We start from the raw sequence: 14,335 nt of genomic DNA on the forward strand, positions 1-14,335 counted from the left end.
TTGTGTACGTCTACTTCCAAGTGCAGGGTGGGCAGTGAAAGACAGTTTCCCTTGACCTTTGACCTTTGGAGCACCAGGTGGGTGTGGCAGATCAATACAGAGCCGGGTGAATAGATGAAAGTGCTCAAGGGTCATGGAAGGTTTACTTTATAGTTGGCCGCTGTTTAAACCACAAAGTTAAGAATGACTTTTCCTGTTCCTGTCTCAGGCTGAACAGATGAAAACCTGCCTGTGTGTATAATTAGACTCCAGTGAAACCGAAGTCTGACACTGTGGGTTTTGCGATTTAGAGGTTTCTGGATTTCCCGTTGTCCCAGTTCTCAGTTTCTGGAAAGCTCCGCTCGCCACCTCAGCTCGCTGGTGTTTTTTTACAAAGCCAGTACGAGGAAACGCCGGGTGCCGCAGGAAGTTTGCACAACCGCAGCGGCAGAAGTAGAAGTGCGCTGTGGCTAGAAGAGCCACTGAGCCCCCATTAGTGTACTGGGACCAGTCAGGGAACTGGCGTGGAGAGTGAATCCCAGTCGCCTGCACGTGGAATTGTTGTCGTTTATCCTAAATTGTCGTGACCTCAGAGTTTGAAACGACAACTTGCAACACGTGAGTCTGAGTATTAGGCCGAGTCTGAGGCTCTCAGTGTGTTTTGGGATCTCGATCTTTCATGTTTCCTGAAATAATAAGTAGAGACAAATATTTGAGCGAGTTTTATTTGACAATTTTGGCGAAAACGTGGCTCTGGTTCCTCAGATGTGAGCGTTTCTCTTGGTTTTGTATCATTTTAGCTGCTTTTAATCATCTACTGAACTCCAGACATGTTTCCTTACGTGTTTTTGTCGGAACATAACTTTCCTGCCATGGGCCTTGTAAAATATCTGGAAAAGTTTTGAAGTCAGACCCGTGTGAGAATACAGCAGGGCCGCCATTAGTGTACTGGGACCAGTCAGGGAACTGGTGAGTGAATCCCAGTCGCCTGCACGTGGAATTGTTTCCTTTATCCTAAATTGTCGTGACCTCAGAGTTTGAAACGACAACTTGCAACACTTTAGTCTGATGTTCCGAGGTCGAGTCTGAGGCTTTCAGTGTGTTTGGGATCTCGATCTTTCATGTTTCCAGAAATAATAAGTCGAAACAAATATTTGAGCGAGTTCTATTTGACAATTTTGAATGTGAATCAGTCTTTTGAAGTCATTTAACAACCAATGTGTCAAACAAAGTGACTCTGGTTCCTCAGAAGTGAGCGTTTCTCTTGGTTTTGTATCATTTTAGCTGCTTTTAATCATCCACTGATCTCCAGACATGTTTCCTTACGTGTTTTTTATCTTAACACAACTGTCAGAGTCGTTTTCTGGAGCTTTTCCTGCCGTGGGCCTTGTAAAATATCAGGAAAAGGTTTTGAGTTAGACCCGTGTGAGAATACAGCAGGAAAATGTCCAGAAAATTCTGCGCAAAAACCTGGAAGAATCCAAATTTCCCACGACAATCGCATAACAGTTAGAGACGAATACTGAGAAGAAGGCAAGACGATTTTCAGATTCACTTTAAACTAAAATCCTGTGTTTCCTGCAGCGCTGTTCCGGCCTCCTGCTGCTCCACCCAGGCACCAGGCGCCTTCTCCTCCTTCCACACATGTTCCTTTATGTCGTGGACGCGTCTGATCGGAGAATCTCCTGCTGCGTTCCTCATTTGAGAAATGCAAAGTCAGGGAAATGTCCAGACTTAATTTCCAGCCGTTTTCTGAAGTTCCTATCTGAAAATGACAACATATCAAACTCTAGGACACTAATTTATTTAGTGTTTGACATTTCTTCCCCCCCTTATTTGCCCAGTGACCACCAGTAGACTTGTCTGATCAGGTCCAGAAGCTCCTGACATCCAGGATCAGAGGGCCGGAGAGGGGTCCGGGTGGCAGGCTTTGATCCACCCACTAATCCCATTCTTCCAGTCCCACAGAGGGAATCTGCAGCGCTGGTGGAAGGGGGGGGTGGGAGGGTGTCCTCGGTGACAAATTGGGTTAAACAAAAACCTGGCAGCAGAACAGTGGTGCGTGATTTATGATAAGGAAAAAGGTCAGGGCGCCGGTTGCTCTAACGCCCGGAACACGGCGGCCGGCCGGGCCTCGGCCAAATGAAGAGGAGGAGGAGGAGGAGGAGCAGAGCGATTTATTTTCTTCTGGACCTAAAATTCTCATCAGCGGCTCCACCCGGTGATTGATGGCTTCCAAAGCGGAGTTTTGTCTTTCAGTGGCTCCTTCCTCTTTACAGCGTTTTAATATCCCTCGGATTGGTTTGACACTCGGAGCGGGTGTTGACGTTGGGTTGTAGAGTCGTGTGTGACCTGCATCCCACTGAGGCTCCGGGTGAAAGTGTAGCACTCACACGGAAAGGGATGTGCTTCCCCTGCTGGTTAACTGTGGCCCGAACGTAATAACAATAAAAGTTTAAGCGTTGGCATTGATCCCAGTTTGTGCTCCAGTGCATTATCATTAAGTTAAAGTGCACGCTGAGCAGAGCACTGGGGGGGGGGTGTGGAGGAAGCGTTTCTCATGATTTGAGCTGTTAACGGTTTGCGAGGGGACATTTTGAAAACGGTTGAAAAGGGAAATGTCCATTCCTGCATCCTCCTTTTTTTGCAACAATGAGAAGGTTTACTGGGTTTATTGTGGTCATCAGTAAGTAAATTAAAACCCAACGAGCTGCAGTGGGATCAGTAAACGCACCAGCGTGATATGCAAAAACCGGGTTTCAGTTGTAAGAGGAAGGGGAACAAATCGTGTTCGTTTGGGTGAGTTTCAGACCTTGTACACGCAAAGTTATTAATTTCATTCTTTCAATCGTGGCCTCTGGTCCACATTGAACAGGTGTCTTTTGAAATTGCACAACTGGAGCATTTAGAAAAATTCAGTTGATGCAACAGGAAACCTCAGCATTTGCCTGAACTGGTGCTTTTGTTACGTGGATGTAAAAAGACCAGCACGTGACTCTGCATTGACCTGAACCATTCATCAAATCTCCAAGCACTTAAATGAATATATTAAATAAAAGAACCTCTTTAAAAAGGCGAGTGTGGGAACAAGTGAACAGACTCCAGGAGATGAAGCAGCACTTGCAGAGAGGATATCAAGATGACCTTCATTTAGAAAGTCAGTAAACCCCCTGATTATATGTTTTATAAGGGGTAGTGAAGCATTTGTCTTCACCACAAGGCTCTGAAAGGAAGCTTAATGAGCACTGGAGTTAGGAGATGATTCTTCTCGGCTCAAAGTTACACATCCAGAAGCCAGCGCCTCAGGCTGCGTCTGGAAGACAAAGACCCGGCTCTGCGCTCTCTCTTCTGCTGTGTTTTTTTTCTTGTTAGTGAGGTAGTTGTGAATTCCTTTGGGATGACTCAAGCGGATATGTTTTTGTGTGTGCTGCTGTGCTTTTGTTTCTTTGTGTGTGTGTGTGTGTGTGTGTAGTTGCTTGCTATGTGTGTGGGTCTGTGGGAGATGTTACCTGTCTTCACGTTGAATCACTTTTGGCTGAGCTCAGAGCTCTCCGGGAGTTCCCGGTGCTTGACAGGACTTCCCACACAGACGATGCTGCAGCCACTCATAGAAAAATAGGATTTTCCTCTTTGTCCGATAATAAATTGTTTTTTTTCTGCTATTGATACTTCGGCAAAGACAATAGAAGCAAGGATTACCATGCATATTATAAATGGGGTTCCATCTGTTGTCATTGACAGGTAGTTGATCAAATAAAAAGAGATTTCGCATTAATTTCATTGTTTTTAACAAACAACGTGAAGCACAATATTGAAACTCTGCCTTTTGCCTGATTGGCCACCTCTTACGGGAAATAGTCTCCAACCAAACTGCTGATGAAAATAATTGCGGGTTCAGCATGGAGTTGTTCCCCCACAAGAAACAATAGCTTCCCCTTTTTTTTGTGTTGCTTTCTGTGGATGGAATAGAATCTTGAGAAGAATGAGCTTCCAGGACCTCAAGCATCTTTCTGAGAGAACGGTTCACACATGACAAGCAGCAGGAGTGGAGACAACAGAGCAAGCAGATCTTGTGTTGTTAGATGCACACAGGGACTGAGCAGCATCACCAGCAAGTGAAGAACACATATTCTGATTCTTACTTGCACCTTCTGACTATTTAAATCCCGTGTTCTCTCGTCTTTTAGCTCTGTTTTGGTCTCTACAAGCTTTTAAGAGTCTGTATTTTTAGCTTGCTGCTTTGTCAGTTGCTACATGCAAACTTTTTCCGGCTGCTACTCGATGAAAGAGTACAATGGGCGTCTGACAGCTCTCTGAATCTTTAAAAATCAAGTTTAATTAACTGTAGCAGTCACGAAACCAAGACAACTAATGAACTAAAAGAGGCTGAAAAGATCCGTAGAGCTGCACGGCTGAGTTTTCAAACCCTTTCTCATTATACAGTCATTCGACTTGATGTTTCAAATATTTTCCTCTTCAGTTGAAAAGGAAAAGAAAGAATGAATAGATGACTTTGACAGACAAGGCCATACCCCTGCTTCGCCATTAGCTGTAACTCTGTGGGACCACTTATTTAGTTCTTCAGTATATCCACCAAGAGTTCTCTCATTCACATATTGTTTTTCTGTTTCTTTAATTGACTTCTCGAGTAATACAGTCGCTACATTGCCAGTTATGCTTTTAAGACGGAGATCCCAGTCTTTACTGATCTGTGTGTGGTTGGAAATGAGATCAGAGAGAGAGAGTGAACTGGAAAAGGACACGGTAAATGCCAGCCCACCTACTCCTCTCACATCTCAGTTTGTGGTGAGGAGGCTGAGACCACCACCGACACCAGCCCTGCCTCCCTCAGGGGTAATTGAATCTCCACGTTTGGCCTACTGTTGACCCCGTGACCCCTGAGCCGGTGGGATGCAGGTAATACGGCTAATGGAGCTCGTTAGAGACACGTCCTGGGTTGCACAGCTGGGATGGTGCCACTGGTAGCTAATGGGATTGACAGGGAGTGAATGGGTCTAGGCCGAGGGTTCTAAGCAGTAATCCTCCTCTGAAGGTCATGGAAATCTTCTCAGAACGGGTCTAGAAACAATGATCGTGGATGGGAATAGCCTTTTATCCCGGGTGTTAATGACAAGCTATGAGATTAAGCCTCACAATGACATGGAGAGTTCAGGGGCAATAGGGGAAAAGGGTTCCAATAGCTGAATAAATGTATTCCAGCCTGCACATCCTTTGTTGAATCTTTAATCCACCTTCTCTCTTTACTTAGCCTTAACTAGCTGAATTCCATCGGTATCAGAATCAGGTAGAAGAGTAATTAAGTAGATCTTAGTCATCGCTGTAACTTTAACCTGGTTTGCAAAGTTCTAAAAACATGATTGGGGTGTAAAATATTCCACATTCCTTAAATCCAAAGGGGATATAGTAGAAGTTAAAGCAATCCATTAAGCCTTCCTATAGTTCGAATATGTTTTAACCTCTAAACCTGTTGAGGCGAGAGTGCAGGAGCAGTATTCCCAGAGCTGGTAGGAATTCAGAGTCCCGCTCGAGGTCACTTCATTAGGGCGGATGCTCTGCGGCAGGAAAGACCTTGAACTTCCTCGAGTTGAAAGACGGTCTTAGTATTCGCTCGGCCTAAAAATAAGCATTTCCTTGGAAGCAGCAGCCGGAGGAACGGCAGCGAGTTCACATGGCCTCTGCTGCTTCTGTGCAAGTTATCTAATTTTCTCGTCGGCTGAGTAAGAAATTACACTGTTAATAAAATACACGTTGTCTGTGCAGCAGCTGTAACAACATTTGGATATCCTCAGCTTCTCAGACGAGGCGTTGAAAGGTGTCTTTCTACTTCTCTGGTGTTTGCACTGGCGCTGAGCAGTGGCTGTAAGACACTCAGGGATATGAATAGATTGAGTGAACAAGGGATGTACGAATATGTTGTAACTGTACTAGTTAAAATAGCTAATTCAACACAGTCACGGCACCTGAACATCTGAGTCAAAACGTGACTTCTGTTGCCTTTTGTGTTTATCTTTCACCCGTGTTCTCTCCACCGCTTCCTCTTGTCCTCTAAATCCCAAGTGAATAACGCTACAGCCCGAGCGCTGGTAGTGAAGTGTGAACATCTGTGCCCGTTTGCAGAAGTGTTAAAGATACGGCACGGTGAAGGACACCATCAACTGTGATGAATGGAAGCCATTCATGTGTTGTATATGTGGTAAAAGCAGAAATAGCTTTGACAGCATCTGGACAAAGACCTTTTGAAGTGAAATCCAATTTTAGTGAAATACCTCAATAAGAAGTGAAATACATGAAAATCACTGGTCAGAAAGAAGTGGATTCAGGAAGTTTGGCTTTTCTACTTCCTGGTTTCTATTTTATCTTGTGTCACACTTTCCTGCAAAGAGGCAGTAAAATAATTCAATATTAGGTTGGACTTTAAATTGTCAGTTGTTTGATTTAGAACTCAGCAACCTTGTAGTTTGCTCACTGTACGGGTGATATCTTCCTTTTCCGATAAAAAGAGCTTGTGTCTATATTCAGCAGAAACTAGATATTCAACCTTTCTGCACATTCATTAGTGGGATATCATCTCTCACAGTCTGTCATAGATCGGCTCCCGTTAAAGTGAATAAACTCGAGGCTGTGAACGAATGCAGCTTGTGGTGATATGTGGGAGGAAGAAGGCATACCGCACGCTTAAGCAGGAAAGCAGTTAAGTAGTTGTTGTATAATGCAACAGTTGAATGAATCACACAGTAGTTGAGGTCGATTTTCATTAAGTGCAAATGAACGATCGCACGTACGCGAGTGCAACTCCTGCAGGCCGGGCTGCTCAAGGGCCGTGGGATAAAGAAACAGGAAGTGAAATTTGAAATTCAAACCAGAGCCCTTTTTCACTTCTGACCTTCCGCAGAGAGTAAATACCTGGAGCATCTGCATGTGCTGCGAGTTACACAAACCACAGCGACCACAACATGTGGTTCTGGAGAGGATTTCAGGGCTCAATGCAAAGTCTTAAATCGCCCTCGGGCAGGAGAGAAGTCAGCCCTCGATTTCTAAAGCGATAAATGAAATCAACTTTTTTGCTGTACTGGTTTCCACACTGGAGGCTAGCTCCCGATTGGTGCACAGCTGAGACCTTTCCACCCAAAACCAGAACGAATCCAAATGGTTTGAAGCCAAATGCAAACAAAGAGCGCTCATCCGCTCAGGCCCCAATTTGTAGAGGTGCCACCAGATCCGTGATGTGACAATTTGGGCAGAAATGCTGCTGAATAACAATCAAGGGGTTGAGAGGAAGATTTTTTAATGTGCCCAGAATGCATGTGTTCTAGTGATGTGTGTGTGTGTGTGTTAATCTCACAGCTCTAATAAAAGGGAATATTAAGATGTGGGTGGAAAGGTGTTGGGAGGAATTTCATATCGGTTCTATATTAACATCTCACAGTGGTTTAATATTCTTCTGATGCACTGGGATCCACAAAAATACAAAAGAAACTCATCCTACATAACCGGAGTCGTGATATTGCTTATTATTGCTGATTATTGCCCAACCAATCTCTTTATGAGGTCACTTGCATTCATACTAGAGTATTGTTTGAATAAAAATCATGCATAAAGTACTTCAGACGCTCTGACACACTTCTAGACTGGAGCCTCTGTTTTGAATTTAGATGTGTCATCATAGTCCGAATATTAACTTTTCTCCATGTTCGGATTAACATGCAGAAAATCTAACTTCCGTGTTAGTGGCCAGTGATTGAGTTACTTACCTGTGAAAGATTAGCAAATCAGCTTTTAGACGTTAAGTATAAACTAAGTAAAATAAAGCAGGATTTATTTCCTCCATGATTCATTGCAGTGCTGCATGTATCAAGTCTCTCTCAGCGGTTTGAACGTGACTCAGCTGCTTGGTTCTGTAAACCACTCACTTTATCATGATTTTAAAAACCACTCCTCCACCAAAAGCATTCATCTGCCTCCGTCTCCGTCCTCCGTCCTCTGCATTCCTCAGGGACGGCCCTCAGTCTGAAGTTTCTGGCACAGCGTTTGCGTGGAGAACTTTTGATTTGACCTAATCCCTCAGCCCGAGAGGCAGAACTCAAGCGATGTCATGTAAACGCAGCTCCCGGCGAATCAGGGAAAGAGCCTTTTCAGTGACAAGCGCAGAATTACCTCCAGAGACTTGGCGAGACCTTCTGTTAGCCTCCTCTCATATAATTATCTTATCTGACGAACCTCCGGGGACACGCGGAGGAAACACGTTCACCATGACAACAATCTGCCGATCCTGCCATTCCACCAGAGATGGACGGAGAGAGATCGCAGAGCCCTTATGGCCGCCGCCTGATTTTCTAAAGAGGCTCCATCTGCACCGTGGTTGTTGGGGGGGGTAATTAGCACGGGCATGCGGCGGAATGGCGCCTGAGTCTCTCCGGCGGCCAGCCATGCTCTGCTGGGCGCCATCGCTCCGCGGAGGAACAAGAAAGGCCGGGCCACGGTCTCTGCAGTGGCGAGCCAGATGGCTGAATCCCCCCCCCCCTCTGCAGCGCCTCTCAAACCCGATCACTGGAGATGCTTTTTCTTTCCTCTTCTCCTTTAATTGATTTTGATGCTTCATTTGTTCATCAGTTGCCAGGGTGTTTTCCCCCCCTTCTCCACCCAGACCTTGACGAGCATCTGTCTTGGTCCACGCCCGTCTGAAGTGACACCCGTGGCCAGCAGTGTAATTTGAGTTGTTGTGGTGTAGTAGACTGATTGTAGCCATTTCCTGTGGTTGGGAACAGATTAGGATCTGGATTGTGCTGCAGGGGAGAGGCACAGCAAACACACACAGACACACACACACAAACACACACTCTAGAGTCTAATACATCAGCACCCTCTTCCTTGGGGGGAGATAAGCTTCATATTTTATCTCTTTGCCAAAGGAATCGAATCATACGCACCCCGGTGACGCGCCGCCCGGTGCCAGCTGAGTAAAGCATGAGTGTTTATACGTTGCACTAATCATGGATTTTCTCCGGCCTTTGCCACACAATCGCCACGAGAAGCGCCAATATCCCATTACACACGCGTATTGATCATATCCCATAATTGGCTGTGGAGTAGGCACGGCACAGAGGAGGTAGTAGGGCTGCAGCGTGGGACTCGGTGGCCGCGGAAGGCCGAGCACTTATCGATCTTCTCCGCGGCTCGCTCTCTAGTTAATCATGCAAACAAAGTGGAACACTGGTGCAGGTTAGAGATCGTTTCCTCGCGCTCCACCTTTAGCTCGGGGGGGCGTGCTCCACTGTGATTTGAGATTTCATACTCTTCCCCTGTGTAGATTTTGTGTTTCTGATACGTTTAATTTCAAATAAAACGTACGTGCAGCCTTTTTTATCACTTATCTTCACACTTGAAATAGTATATTATGCATACGGAACTGATTATTCTGTTTTTGATCCAGTGCTCAGTGCATAAAATGCTGATAATTACAAGTTAAATATTAGTGTTTGTTTCTTTCTCATATCTTAACCGGCCCTGTGGTGTAAAACCATAAAAAGTGAGCTTGAAGCCATGTGTTTGCATTTTGCATCTGATACTCAAATCGATGAGTCAGCACTAATAAACTGCACAGTATGAACTTAGGCCCTTTGAATTCAAAGTTGAATATTAATCAGATGAGCGATTACAGGCTCTGGAAATACAGATGTCATCATAATGTGTAACTTGTTTATGTAAGAGGGATAAAACCCAGATTGTGCAGTTGAAGGTGAAACCACCGGACGACAAGAGGAATCACGACCACGTCTTTTTACAGATGTTCATTTGTATTCCGGGGGTTTCACACCAGCCCTCTGAGTCCTTCAGATTCTACATTGTTGGACCTTTTATTCCCAATTATGTATCTGAAATCCGCTGCCAGCTCGCATACTAATCCAAATTGTAATTGTCACTCGTAACAAAGGCCACGGAAACTACTTTAAAGCTTTTATCTGCTTTGGAAGTTCCTGGCTGGTTTTCACAGAAACTTCAGGAATCCTTAATGTGGTGGACAGGAAAGGTTTGGAGAGAGAGAAAACCCACAGGAAGCAAAAGACAGTTCTGACATTCTACATATTATGATTAAGTAGAACTGAAACATTCCAGAAGCGTCCACACGTTTTGTATATGTGTCCACGTGTTGATATTTAGTCTACATCGCTGTGGGGGGGCCTGTTTTCCTTCATTAACTTTTCTCTAGTCCATTCACTCTGTATAATAATATATAACTGGTGGTTGCATATACAGGATCGTAGTGCGGTTGGTTTATGAATAAGACAGATCAAGGCTGTTCTATTTAATAACCGTGTCATTTATTGTCCTTGTAAATCTCATGTAACACATGTTTATCTGTGATTTATGATATTTCTTTAAAATATTAACTTGGGCCATTATTTTCCACACACTTACAGCTTCATGTTTGCATTTTTCAGATCTGTCCATTCATCTCAATACACTACACTTGTTTCATATTTAGACATCTGGCTATATACACACTGATTATTATCATAACAAATTAATATAAAAGAGCTCCCGGGCTTCTTGATTGACAGCTGAAGCTGACCTGATGGTCGAGCTTGTTTATCCTCGGGACTTTGATACAAAGGAGAAAAGATGGTGGCACCTGCATCCGGGAGATTCTTGGCTTTATTTCTGTACAATGGAAGGAAGTGGAGACGCATCATCCATCTTTATACACAGTAATATAAATAACATTCCGCTTCACTCGCATTTCTAAATGGTTTTGTTACAGTTGTGTTGCTCTTACATTTGATTTGATGGCTTTTTATATTCGATATAAAGCACATTTAATTGGCCATGTTGTTAAAGATGTGCTGCAGAGAAACCTCCTCACACAAGAGGAAGGTGCTGAGAGGCAGAGGAACGTCCTCAATCCCGTTTCCCATCTTAAACAGGTGGAGGAAAACGTTACACCTGCCCCCAGTTTGGTGTTAGCATAATGAAAGCAGCGGAGCACGGGGAGAGGAAAGCTAAATAATTCAGAATTAAGGCTGGAAGCTCATGGGGGGGGGGAAACCGAAGGGGGGTAAAACCCACACACAAACAGAAGGTGGAGGGAGAGAGAATGTGATTGAAACAAGGCTTTTAGTGGCCTCTTCCTGTGAAATTGAGCGTGTCCCTCACACTGATGTTCAGCTCTCATCTGCTTCTCCACCAGTCAGCCTCTATTAGCAGGAGGAGATCGGCCTTAACTGCAGAACACTGGCAACAAGCAGGATTTACAGACTGCGTCACTCGTCGATACACATATTGATGCTCTTCTTCATGTCTCACATCTGGAGTTCTTCCCTCCTGTCATGGCACAGTTGCTTATCCAGCACATTTGCCAAAGAAAAATGATTTTCTCCTTTTGTTTGGCTTCAGCGTTGTGCCGTTGCCTCGTGGGATTCTATCAGAGCTCACAAATAAAAACCCATTTCCTTTGAGGAGCTTTTGACAAATATTGAACTGTGATGGTTTTAATAATCGGGAGCAAAAAGAGTAATAATGCACGTGCTCGTCTAGGCGTCCTGTCATCGCTCTGAGACAGCTCGGCTATATACACTGTCATTGGTCAATGGGGAAATGGACTCAGACTCTTGATTAGACACATCCGAAATACTTTAATACCCCAAGCCTGCGATAAATCCAATTCTAATGACGGTTATGAAGTTTAAGAGATCATTTCAAAGCAAAGATTAATTTCGGAGCCTGTAGTTTTGCAGTATGGTTAAATGATATTGAACGATAATAGAAATCAATTGGGTGACGAGCAGCGTGCATCCAGGACGGGTTGACACAATATTGCAGAGACGAAAATCTTATTTTTTTTTAATATCTACCTTTCATAGATATAAATGGGGTTGACAAAATGTTAGAGGAACTGTGGAGTGTAACTGCATCGAGAAAGAATAAAGTAGAAGGCAGTTTCTGCTTGTTAAGTAACAGATTTTGTGATGTATAATGTTGGAGAAGATGTGTTTTGGTCTCAATAACAATCGATAATGTCAATGAAATGAAATAAAAGAAACAGTGACGGGAATGGTCCATCGTTTCTGTGTCTTTGCTTTCTGTTTCTGAGGAAATTCACAGCTTCCTCCTTCCTGCTCGGTATAAGCACTCGGTGGGTTAGCGGGGGAGTGAGAGGGAGAGTGAGTTGTGTAATCCCCCCCCTCTCCTCCTCTCCTCCCCTCCCTTTCCCTCCCTTTCCCCAGCTCTTAGTCAGACAACAAGAAACATCTGGACGGAGAACAGAGAGTTCAAAACGCACCCATCCCCACCTTGCATGGGTCCAGCAATGTCTTGGCTCAGGCCGTTGCACTTGGACAGCGGACGCCCCCCCCCCCCCCAACCCCCCCCTGCTATCCCACCAATCCCCCCTGTTTCAAGTGTTGCATTCTTATCGTGACTTTGCGGATTTCTGAGAAGAACACGTGGGTGTTATTCTGCTGCTGAGTGTGAGCTGTGCTGTGCAGAGTGTGTAATTTTCCCTGCTCCGAGTGGGGGGGTGAAAGGTGTTATTTTCCTCTCAACATCCCCCATGGTGGCAGCCCGACACGGATTTCCACAGGTTTTAATGTGGCTGGATCTAAGTGCTGTCAGTGGAGGCGTGTTTTCACACTAATTTTCTCAATTCTGCTCCGTGTTTCCAGTTTCTTCTTCTTCCATCGAATTGTAGGAAACTCAACATTTCTATGTCTTGTTCATCTTGGTTAAGATCACAATAAACATCTTGTAAGAACTTTTCATGCATTTTTAAGCCCTTGAGGTTCTATTTTCAGAAAAAGCAAGTTCCTCATACTCATGTCACAGCAGCTCTTTCTACATCATTGATCCCATGTGAGAATGCAGAGCAGGTGCTGCAGCCAGAATCAGAACCGTGGAGTAGAGTGGGGGGGGGGCGAACTTCTGCTTTTAGATTTGCCTTTTTTATTGGACCGTGTCTGTTTCGCTCTCTGTCCTTTTTCCCGCTCGTGTTTTATTTGCGGCATCGTCGTCGGCCACATGGAGACACGGTGGTTGGATACTTTACTCAAACTCACACAAATTATTTAACATGTTCTGCTTCACTGGAGAAAAGGGATGTAAGGCCAGAGATTCTACTGGTTAGACTGTATTTACAGAAACGGCATAATTCTAAATCAGGATTTGAAATCCTACAACTTACTGAAGGCTGAATGATAACTTATCAAAATCAAAATTTGAAAAGGAAGGCAGTTGTCCAATGGTTTAAATTGGCGATTGTGTTCAGTGTGGAAACCAAACCGTTACCAGTGACTTTCTTCAGCTTTAGATGATGAATGTTGAATCTGTGAATCGGCAAAACCACCAAGAACTGGGCCAATACCAATATTGATTTTAAATGACTTCACACAGAAATGGATATTACCATCACATCATCAGTACTATTACCATCATCTTGCCACTGCACCTTATCTACCTATTTATCTTGTGTTTCTGTTTTTTTTATTCTTTCTACCTCAATATTTTTTATTTTATTCTATTGTATTGTATTTTATTGAATTCAAATATACCGGCTGCTATGAGGACTTAATTTCCCTTCGGGGATTAATAAAGTTATCTATCTATCTATCTATCTATCTATCTATCTATCTATCTATCTATCTATCTATCTATCTATCTATCTATCTATCTATCTATCTATCTATCTATCTATCTATCTATCTATCTATCTATCTATCTATCTATCTATCTATCTATCTATCTATCTATCTATCTATCTATCTATCTATCTATCTATCTATCTATCTATCTATCTATCTATCTATCTATCTATCTATCTATCTATCTATCTATCTATCTATCTATCTATCTATCTATCTATCTATCTATCTATCTATCTATCTATCTATCTATCTATCTATCTATCTATCTATCTATCTATCTATCTATCTATCTATCTATCTATCTATCTATCTATCTATCTATCTATCTATCTATCTATCTATCTATCTATCTATCTATCTATCTATCTATCTATCTATCTATCTATCTATCTATCTATCTATCTATCTATCTATCTATCTATCTATCTATCTATCTATCTATCTATCTATCTATCTATCTATCTATCTATCTATCTATCTATCTATCTATCTATCTATCTATCTATCTATCTATCTATCTATCTATCTATCTATCTATCTATCTATCTATCTATCTATCTATCTATCTATCTATCTATCTATCTATCTATCTATCTATCTATCTTCCTTATTGTGACGGTTGTAAAACAGTAAGCCCAATAAGATATCCCTTTCACTAGATATACAGGCCAGTAGTTTGATGACTTAACATTTAGCATTTT

At 43.2% G+C, this 14,335-nt stretch overlaps 1 protein-coding gene across 2 annotated transcripts in view; it reads left to right on the top strand.

Moving 5' to 3' along the window:
• vav2 (vav 2 guanine nucleotide exchange factor) overlaps positions 1-14,335 on the top strand; it is a 182,772-nt gene that overhangs the window by 562 nt on the left and 167,875 nt on the right. The window lies entirely within an intron of this gene.

Source organism: Limanda limanda, chromosome 1 (genome assembly GCF_963576545.1).
Source record: "Limanda limanda chromosome 1, fLimLim1.1, whole genome shotgun sequence".
Taxonomy (NCBI): domain Eukaryota; kingdom Metazoa; phylum Chordata; class Actinopteri; order Pleuronectiformes; family Pleuronectidae; genus Limanda; species Limanda limanda.